At 42.4% G+C, this 10,436-nt stretch overlaps 1 non-coding gene across 1 annotated transcript; it reads left to right on the forward strand.

Annotated features, from left to right (window-relative positions):
- The first annotated feature begins 5,292 nt into the window (after positions 1–5,292).
- On the forward strand, positions 5,293–5,365 carry TRNAS-ACU. The gene has a single exon. It is a non-coding gene; the product is annotated as a tRNA-Ser (tRNA).
- The last annotated feature ends 5,071 nt before the right edge of the window (positions 5,366–10,436 follow it).

A 10,436-nucleotide genomic window follows, 5' to 3' on the forward strand; every position in this document is an offset into this window, starting at 1 on the left:
TCTTAAAGAGGGTTAATGAGGTACTCTGCTTAACATGGAGTGTAAGTCTATTCCACAGATGGGGAGTCTTTGGGACACAAGCCTATCCCACCAACAAGTTCTATTACTGTCACAGACCAGGTTGAAATCTTGCATGCAGGTTGCACAAGTGGAGTTTGACTTACAGATATGCAGCAACTCCATCAAGGCTGAGTCTGAGATGGTCTTATATGCCAGACACAGGTCACTTCCAAGCAGTCTGTATGAGACTGAGTAGAGGGACAGGGCTTTTAGCCTATCTGTATAGGAGAGGTGTTTGAGACCCTGGATTTTCCTGGTCAGGAACCTCTGTGGTCTCTCCAACTGCTGCATGTGCTGGGCAAGGTATGTGCCGAAGAGGGTATTGTACTTGATAATGGGTCTGATAAGAGCGGAGTGCAGGGATGTTAAGACCTCCTTGTTTCTGGATGAAATACTCTTAGTTATGAGGTGAGCCAAGTAGAAATCCTTCCGTACAATAGAGGCAATGTGGTGGTCAAAAATCAGGTTGCTATCAATCTGGATACCCAAGCCCCTCACAACTGATTGCATGCTTAGTACTTTGTTATTAATGTCATAATTAGTGGCAATGACCTTTTCCCCAAAGGGGATAATCATGCATTTCTTGGCATTCAGTTTGAGGCCATGCTTCTGGTACCAGTCATTAGTTTGGTTAAGGCCCTCTTGGAGGATGATCACATCACCAGGGGAATTTATGACAGTGCCCAGCTTGCACTCATCTGCAAACTTGGTCAGCCACAGATCACTGATTTTGGCTTGCACCTCAGAAAAGTATATCTCAAACAGTAGAGCCCCCAAGACCGATCCTTGGTGTGCACTGCTTGTTATGGGTCTACTACTAGAGGTGGCTTCGCCTATTCTGACTGAGTGAGTTCTATCAGTGAGCCAGTTAGCTACCCATCTGGTAACATATGGGTTAATGCCTAGCTGGGAGAGTTTATCTATTATGCCCAAGTGGGGAATAGTGTTGAAAGCTTTGGCTAGGTCAATGTAGGTGGTGTGCACTGTCTTGCCCTCATCCATGGCTTTGGTGACTGTTTCGAAGAAGGAGATCAAGTTAACAGGCATAATCTCCCTTTGACAAATCAAACTGTGTGGGATCAAGCATTTGAAGGTTGTCAATGTCCTTGTTTAGGTCCCTAGACTGTGTATTTGCTTTAACACTGGTTTTGTTTAGTTGACAGAGTTCAAAGAGTGCCAAGTCATTCACAACATAGGATAATCAGAGATCTCCCATCAGGACACTATATAACAATGACTAGAGAGGCAAGGCTTTTAATATATCAAAGTAGTCAAGGTTACTGAGGTCTGAGATCATCTGAGATCTTTCTGGTGAGAAAACATTGAGTTCTGTAGAACTAGTTTAGGCGCTTAGTGAGATACATGTCAAAGAGTGCATTATATTCAATGATGGGCTAATAAGGGAGGAATAAAGTGGGCCATAACTTCTTTAGACCTTGAATGGCTACCAAAAATGATAAATTGTACAAGATAAAAGGATTTTCTAACCACTACATTGATAGGGTGACCAAAGGAGGGTATTTTATCAATGAAGGTACGCAAGTTCCCAATGACTGTTCTTACAAGGTCCAGTTAGTTTTGCCTTTGCTCATAATCTGCCATTCATGCTCCAGTAGGATTATGATAGCACATCGGTCTCTGCTTGGGGAAACTTCTTGAGATATTTCCACTCTTTAGGTGCCATGTATCCACCTGCAAATGTGAGTATACACCTACGGTCACTGAATGGGCACGAAATATACTCAGCACCATCTGTACACATCACACAGCTATGTGGCAGCTGCACCACCATAAGATGCCTACTGCAGTCCAGCATCACAAGACACATTTCTGCAACAGCCCCATAGGATGGTATGGGGATGGATTCTGCTGGGACATAAATGACATGAATGTTTTCATCAGCATCTACATACCTGTATCAACAAGATATGGCTATTGTGTGCCCACATATTCACCTGCACCTTGTATCAGTTCTGAACTGTGCCTTACTAATCCTGCTCTATCCACTATGTACCATACCTGATCTATGGATGCAGAGCCTGTGCACTGTGACACATCGCTCTTCATCTCAGATACCTGCCAGAGAACATACTTCACCTCACACAACCCCTCAAACATGTATCTGGTGGGTTACTGCTGTCTGTATTTGTGGCCCTTCTTATCTTATTCAATATTTTATCCTTACTGTCCTCTGCAAACACTTATTAATGTGTTGCTGTGCAGCAACCCTCCTCACAATAAAAGAATCTTACAATTATCCAGTCACCATCCCCACCTGCCTATGTACCCTTACCACAGCAGATGGTGGCACTCCTGTAGTCTGTAGACCAATGTGCTGTGCAGTGATCCATCATAACCCTCCCTGTACTCCCTGTCTCCCTGTCTGTGACTTCCATGAACCACAGGCTTCTTGACATCTGCCTTGCGAACCAAAAAAGGTGCTATGCCCACCTACAACCATGGACACCTTTGTGGTATGTACAGGCCTAACAACTTGTGTCCAGTGTGCCTGGTCACCCCTCCCCAGGAAGCACCATTGTTACTATGACTGTGTAATGGCATTGGGCTACATTGTGCTTTCATGATGCCTGTTGATGTGTATCATGTGGTTCCCACATTGTGCATCAGTGTGAATCTGCTACAATTTTCCTGCCGTTATCATCATGTGAAGCAGATGTGGTTTTTGAAGGACCTGTGTGTGGAAGAGCTCCTGCCTGGTGCAGGTGAGAAATCAAAATATTTTTCTGTCCCCTGCATTGATACCACTGTGAACACCTACTGGGTAACAAGGTGGATACTTGTCACTGCCTTGCCAGGAAGGTGAGTGATGCTGCAGGCATCACAGATCCGGATGAGCAGTGTTGACATCATTACAATGACTTGATGAGGCACCACTGTGACATTCTCTGTCCATGGGAAGAAGAGGTTAGAGAGAGGTAGCCAGAGCTGTACAGTGAGTGGTAGGATCTGGTGGTTGCTAATACACATGTAGGAATTCTTGTTCAGCTATATGCAGTTATCGGTGTTCATGGTCATGTTTCTTTTTTTCTGTTTTTCTTCATCAGGTAAAATAGAAGAAAACAAGATGATATGCACAAGGAAGTATGGCTGTATGTCCCGGCATTGGAGTACATATATGGAATTGATGTTATAGCTGTATATCTCTTAGTCACTTGATTCAATGTCCATGTTTGCAGTGAAGCTAATGATTTTATGTCATTGAGTACAACATTGCTTTGCTTTATTTATCACATTCTTTCTAACTGTAGGTTCAGCTGTTATACTGTCCATCCTGCCACCATAGATTCTTAATGGTGTCATATTGATGCAGACTGAACTGACAGTGGTATACCACCACCATTCCTGGTGGAATTGTCTGCTTTGGCAACATTCAGTGCCACATCCATATCCATCTAACCTGCCATTAACAGACAATGCTGTTGTCAACTTGTCGTGCCTTACTTTTACAATGGCCATTCACTGCTCCTGCCTGTGTCAATTATACCTGGTGTACAGCAGAGGGCTTGCATATACCATACTGTGAGGTGATGCTTCATGGTGGCTGTCATATGTAATGGAACAGTATTAGGAAGGATTTCAGTATCCCATGTGTATTCATTCTGGAATTCTGTGACAAAGTATACAAGGCAGAGTGTCCCCAGTGTCAAGAAGGATTGTAGGCCAGGTCTGCCACCTCCTGATAAGCCCCTCCAAGCTGGGTCTACATGCTAAGGGGGTTGTTCAGATCAACTTCACAGATCCTTGCAGCCACACTGTTTCCAACTCAAGGACACTCCAAAAGTCTCACATTTCAGGGACCTGGTTAGGCAGTACTTCATTTTGCCCCTTCTAGTATGCATACTTCTGTGGTACATTTGTGTCAGGCCTCTATATTGTTTTTGGTTTGCATCACATAGTTAACAGCATTTTACTTCTCCAGGGCCTATATCGCTACCCAGTATAGCAGACATTACTGATGCTTGCATTGGTTTTGTTGTGACCTTCATTGTTGTGTCCATTTTTAATTGTCCTGTGTTGTTTTGTTTCGCTCCATTTATGTTAATATTTTATGATGTGTCATCTCTTGCAATGGATGTGTTTCTTGTAGTGGCCACTAAACTGTGGACTTGCCTTGCGATCACCTGCTGGGGCCCTATCGGTTTCCAGGCCTGCCTCTGTGCAAGGTGATATAGGTTATCAAGCAAGGGATGACTTGAAGGGCTCCCTAGTCCTCTGTTGTGGTCTGTCTGTGATGAGGTGGGTTAGGCTCCCCAATGGTGGGTGTCACTAAGGTGTCAGCACATCATCCAACAGGTGGAAGGTCTGGTAATAGCCTTGGTGGACCAATGGCTGGGAGAACATCCACAATGGCATTCTGGAGCATGTCCTCATGCAACTGATAGAGATACACAGCTGCCTGGCCTTGGCCAGCAGGCCAGCGCAGGCTGGGCCCAGCCATGAGGGTGGTCATGGAGGTGACTAACTTCATGTTGGGTGCAGCAGTGCACACTCTACCCTGTCCTCCATCATGGTATTCCCTTTCTCGTGTTTCATGTTCCTCCCTACTATGCTGTCTAGTCCTCCATATCAGTAGTTGTCCTCCCTTTGTCTGTCTGTGTCTTTCCTTTTGCTTTCCACCCCATTTGAGCTAAAACCCCCACAAGTCTTTCTCTCTCCTTGGTATTGATTTGTCTGTCCCTGCTGCCATCCCTTTACTTGTTTTCCAACCCACACGTTCCCTGTGTAGCATTTACCCTTCTTGAAAATATAATAAAATTGGCACCTGTCCCACAAAAAAAATGTGCTCTTGCCTCCACATTGCAGTACCACTCTTCCTTTCCCCTTGTCTTTCTGTATTTTCCTCTGATTGCTGTCAGGCACACTCCTTTCCTTTGGACTTATAAACATAGTAAGGAATTTATTTACAGCCATTATCTGGGCTCTTAGCTGTGCTTGTAGTGATCCAGTATTGTGCATATGAATATGTATAATCTCAAGCATGTCACTTGCACACTACTGGGCTCACAAGGTCACATGACCTGTCATAGGAACAAAGCAATATAGTAGGAAAGTGATCATAGGTTGGCATCATAAGATTCTAAACCATATACACCTTTAAGTAGTGAAGACAATAAAATTACTAGGCATTACTATACTGTAGTCGACAAATTATCCTTTGAACAGTATATTAATACAATAAAAAAACACATTTTAAAGTAGGCAAACTTTACAGACTCTGTAGCTCAGGGGTTAGAGCACTGGTCTACTAAACCAGGGATCATGAGTTCAAATCTCATCAGAACCTGTGTTTCCCTTCTTCTCTTATACGTTGCTGTGATTGTAGTGCACAGGGTCCTGGGTTCAAGACTTGGTAGTAATGACTTTTCTGTGGTTCTGTAGCTCAGGAGGTAGAACACTGGTCTACTGAGCCAGGGGTCTTGAGTTCAAATCTCATCAGAGTCTGTGTTTCCCTTCTTCTCTTATGGGTGGAAGGGCAGGTGCTTTTTTTCTACTTTCTGGTTTAACTCATTACAGCCAAGTGACGTCTCCAGGCATTTCTGCAGTTGCCTCCTACTGCTCCTCTAGGCGTCAAATATTGCCTGTTCAAATTTGCATTAATAATTCCAAAACCATGATACATACAAGGTATTAGAATATTTTATCTTGAAGCATACATGTTGGCAAACACAACCGCATTGTTATATGACCTCTGTCAGTGACTATTTGTTAGTACTGTAAGGTGATAACTTAACTTTTTTAAAGGCTGAAGTCACACCCACTGGGAGTTAAAGGTACACACTCAAAACAGCTCTCCTGGAGGGAATGAGTTTGCACTTGTTTCCCAACTTTCCTGTAACTAGTCTAGTCCAGATACAGATTTGCTGTATCCAGGACTGCTTGTAAGCTTCAGAGTGGTGCCAAAGTCTCCTCTTCAAAATTTCCCTAAGATCTGCTAGTTCTCTCCTCTCCTGCACTTTAACTAGCTTATTAGTCTAGCACTTTACCAGACTTCTTGTAGCAATTATTGTAGTACACAAAAGTGCTACCAGCACTAAACGTTCTACAAGGAAACAGCTCCAGTATTTATTATTAATGCCCACCCCCCCCCAGGCATGTCTAAAGGTCAGTTCCCTGTGCTTTCTGCTATTAATCTGGTGAACTTGGGCATCCTGAGGCAATGCAGCAATGGCCTCATGTACACCAACATTCCTCTTCTCTTACCTCCCAACACTCAGACTTGTGAGAGATGCACTTATATATCCAAATTGGAAGCCATGCACTCTCCAGCCAAGACTGGAATAGCTGGTAAAGAGGAGAAGGTCAAGACTTGCACCACACTACATGGAATACATAGCCCTCCAGAACACACACCAGCACTGCCTTCACATAAAAACCCAAATCACACACACACCTTTGTGGAGGGTCTCAATAAAAATCCACCCAAACAGCAGAGACGTCCAAGGCAGAAATGCACTCAACCACCACAACACAACACCAATCATGACTCACATAACTCCCCTAAACAGTGTGCCACTCAACCAAAGCCCCTAAAGCAAAACAGCATGCCCAACACACAAGTCATGGGTGACTCCATAGTGAAGCACACTGATGTCCCACTCACTAGGTTGAATAAGGAGAAAGTAACAGTCAACTGCCTGTCTGGTGCCAGGATCCACCACATAACGCATGCACTCAGATCCCTCTACAACAGGTACAAATATGACTCTGTCATTGTACATGTGAGTGTGAATGACCTGAGACATACCTCCCCAGACTACATGAAAAGAGACATGGAGGAGCTCTCGGATTATTTAGCCCAGGCAGGTATGACCCTAGCCCTGAACAGCATCCTACCATCATCCAGAATTATACAACAGTACAAGCAGAAAATGATTGATTTCAACAATTGGCTAAGTTTCTGGTGTCGTTCTAGGGGATCCAGTATCTGTCTGCCTGGGATGACATGATTGACAGACCTTGATGCTTTGCCAGAGATGGCCTGCATCTGCCAACCCTGGGCTTCTGGATACTGGCCAAGGCTATTGCAACACCTGTAATGCCTTTTTTAGGTGGTGTTCTAAAGACCAAATTACCACCATAACAGCTACAAACAAATGCAATCTGAGGGTCATGCTGCCCAATGCTAGGAGTCTAAATCTCTAAGCACTCCTTAAAATGGAGAACATTGACATTAGTGCTGTAACACAGACCTGGTTCAAGGCAGAAGAAAGTACCCCTGCACTGCCAGGCTATAACTCATTCCATACCTTTTGACCCCAGAACTTGGACTGAAGCTCCAAAGGTGGTTGTGTTTCCATATTCATAAAGGATGCACACACCTCCAGACTGGTAGCCCAACATAACGCATCAGAGATACTTCAGGTGCAGCTAACATAGGGTAAGACAGCGATTCAGGTCGTAGCTTGCTATAGGTTCCCAACCATATCCCAAATACTCACACTCCATGTTTCTTAACACCCTGGAGAATATTAGGGTCTCAACCTAACACTCTCATACTGGGCAACTTTAACTACCCCTCCATTAACTGGGAAAACTACTCATGTACCAATATTCTTGCCAAACATTTCCTGGAATTCATTAATTCCAATGTCCTGGACCAGCTCATTCTTACCCCCACTACAGGTAGCAACATCCTTGACCTGGTCATTACTAATATGGGCGACTGTTGCTCTACACCAATAGTCAACTCCTCACTGGTTAGATCTGACCACAAACTAATCACCTTGGAAATCCACATCTCTCCCACCCCACCCCACCTGGAAAGATAACCACCATGAAAAACTTCTCCAAAGCTAACTATGGGCTCCTAAAAACAGTGGTGGCTAACTTCATGGCATCCATGCAAATGGAGAATAGTTGCATTACTGCTGAATCATACACCAATGCACTGTACAAACACATACACAAATACATGGATCTTGCCATACCCAATAGAACCAAGATGGTCTCCTCCAAAAAAAGGAAGCCAATCTGATGGTCCCCTGCCATAAACAAACTCTACAACAGAAGGAGGAAACTTATGCAGAATAAGGTGAAGTCCTAAGACTGGTAAAACTCCCTTATTAGCCTCAACAAAAAGTTGAGAACCCTCATTAAATCCTCTAATGCTAGCTATGAAAACAGAATTGCAGCAGATAGTAAAGACAACCACAATGCCTTCTATAGTTATATAGAAAATATCCATGGCAATACCCAGATTTGTCAAAAAAGTGCACAAAAATAACAAATAAGAAATCAGCACAAACGGAGCAGGAGAATCAGCTGATATTAGTCCAAATATTATGTAGTACCACAATAAAGGTACTGCACAAGTTATGTATTCCAAGAAAACGGATCCACACAATATAGCACAAGCTTTCCTCCCTGCTCAATCAGGAACTTCTTCAGAATGATTTAATTACTAAAATCAATCTAGTTTAAATAGCAAACAATCATAAGACACACCCTTACATATCTGATTAAAACATCCATAAAAATACAAATGTCAAAACCTAAATGCTAAAATATTAAATATAATGATAAATAAATAAAGAAATACACAAAATCCAAACTTGTCCTATATGGACAGACTCAAAAAACTCCAACTATTCTCTTCCTCAGATCGCCTACTTAGAGGTGATCTCTGCTTGACTTACAAAGCCATGTCTTACCCAGCTCTGTTAGAAATGCTACATCTAAATAAACCCCAATCCCTCCACACCACACGCTCCAGAGACCTCAACCTCATTACCACAATCAATAGAATGTGCTGGAGGGGCAGGTTCACAACCCAGAGACTGCCCATGCTATGGAATAGAGTTCTCATACATGTCAAACAGAGCATCTCACTGGCCCTCTTCAAGAGAAATCTTGATGAGTGGATGGGAAATAGAAAATTAACCCCGGGGATCACTCCAGTGGCTGTACTTGACAGAGGCACTGGGAACTAAGGTCAGGTGGCACGATGTCAGGGTAATCCTATGGGCTAGGCTTGTAAAGGCTCCAGGGTCATTAGCATAGTACACACTTATGAAACTATGAATCTATAAACTTTACATAGATGGACTCACAAAAATAAAATTGGCAAATACTCTTTCAACCTCTGTTGTTCCCCAGCTTTACCAACCTTCATGCATTTCTAAGTAACAGTCATGCTATTATAAAATTGCAAACTTTGCTTGTGGTCTACCAAACTGCACATACCACTGCCAGACCATTAAAGAATGGAAATGGTTTGAATTCCACTACTACCGTCAATAAACCCAACTAACTTTTGCTCATAAACTAATATATAACCTAGAAAACTATCCTATGCTTCATTCTATCTTACAATCTTATATCCCCCCTCCCGGAATCTTCAGTCTTCTAATGAACAGCTTCTAAGTGTATCCAAACCCAAAAAGAGAGCTGGACAAAGCTTGTACTCCCACTCCATAGCAAAATTATGAAATGCCCTACCCACCCCCCTTATTACACAACTTGATTCCATAAAAACCTTCAAATTTGCCCTATAAAGCCACTTTCTTCACACTCAAATCTGTGCTTGTGTCAAGAGCTATAGACCACCATAAACGAATTCTAAGATTTTGCTGGCTAGTATGATTCTGCTGAATAGTATGACTCTTTTCTATTTTAAGTAACCATTTGTAAATTCACTGAATTTTATCAACTGATTATTATTATTAATATATCTACTGTCTTTTTCCTCCGTATAATGTATGTCATTAAAAATACGGTATGTGTACTACTACCACCTAACCAGTCTGTATAAAACTTTTAACTCTGTGTATTACTAATTACTAGGAATCTGTATAATATTGTATATAACATCTTTTTTGTATACTGTTATATTATTGTAAATATTATTCTTGTTGCAAAATGTTTGCTCTGTAACTGGAGCTTTTCTCTGCAGGCCTCCACTGAAAATAGGTTTTTGGACTCAGTGGACTTTCCTGGTCAACAGCTGTCAATAAATAATAAATTAAGCAGACACTTTTAAAGTACTTAATAGTACTCACCTCCCAAATTGAGCAGTGCTGTACACAATTACCCTGATATAAATCTGTGTTTATCCATCCAGACATCAGGACTTGCCTTAAAAGTAGCCACGTAGTACTTTGACCTGTAGTAGTATTCCATTGGCTAGGAATACACTGAGGTAGAAACCTAATTGTTCACTATTTCTTGTTCATTTGTTGGTATAGATTTAGATCCTTAGTGTGACTGTTTGTAGAGCCACTGGTTTTGCAAAGAAATAGGATGTCAAGTAGGACTGAGTCTATCATGGCTCGAAAAGCAAGGCACAGGTCACTTCACATCAACCTGTAGGCTACTGATTATAAGGAGAATCCTGATAATCTATCAGAGTACCTTTA

The sequence above is a fragment of the Protopterus annectens genome, chromosome 1.part2, assembly GCF_019279795.1.
Source record: "Protopterus annectens isolate FY-2018-M chromosome 1.part2, PAN1.0, whole genome shotgun sequence".
In the NCBI taxonomy this organism is placed as follows: Eukaryota; Metazoa; Chordata; order Ceratodontiformes; family Protopteridae; genus Protopterus; species Protopterus annectens.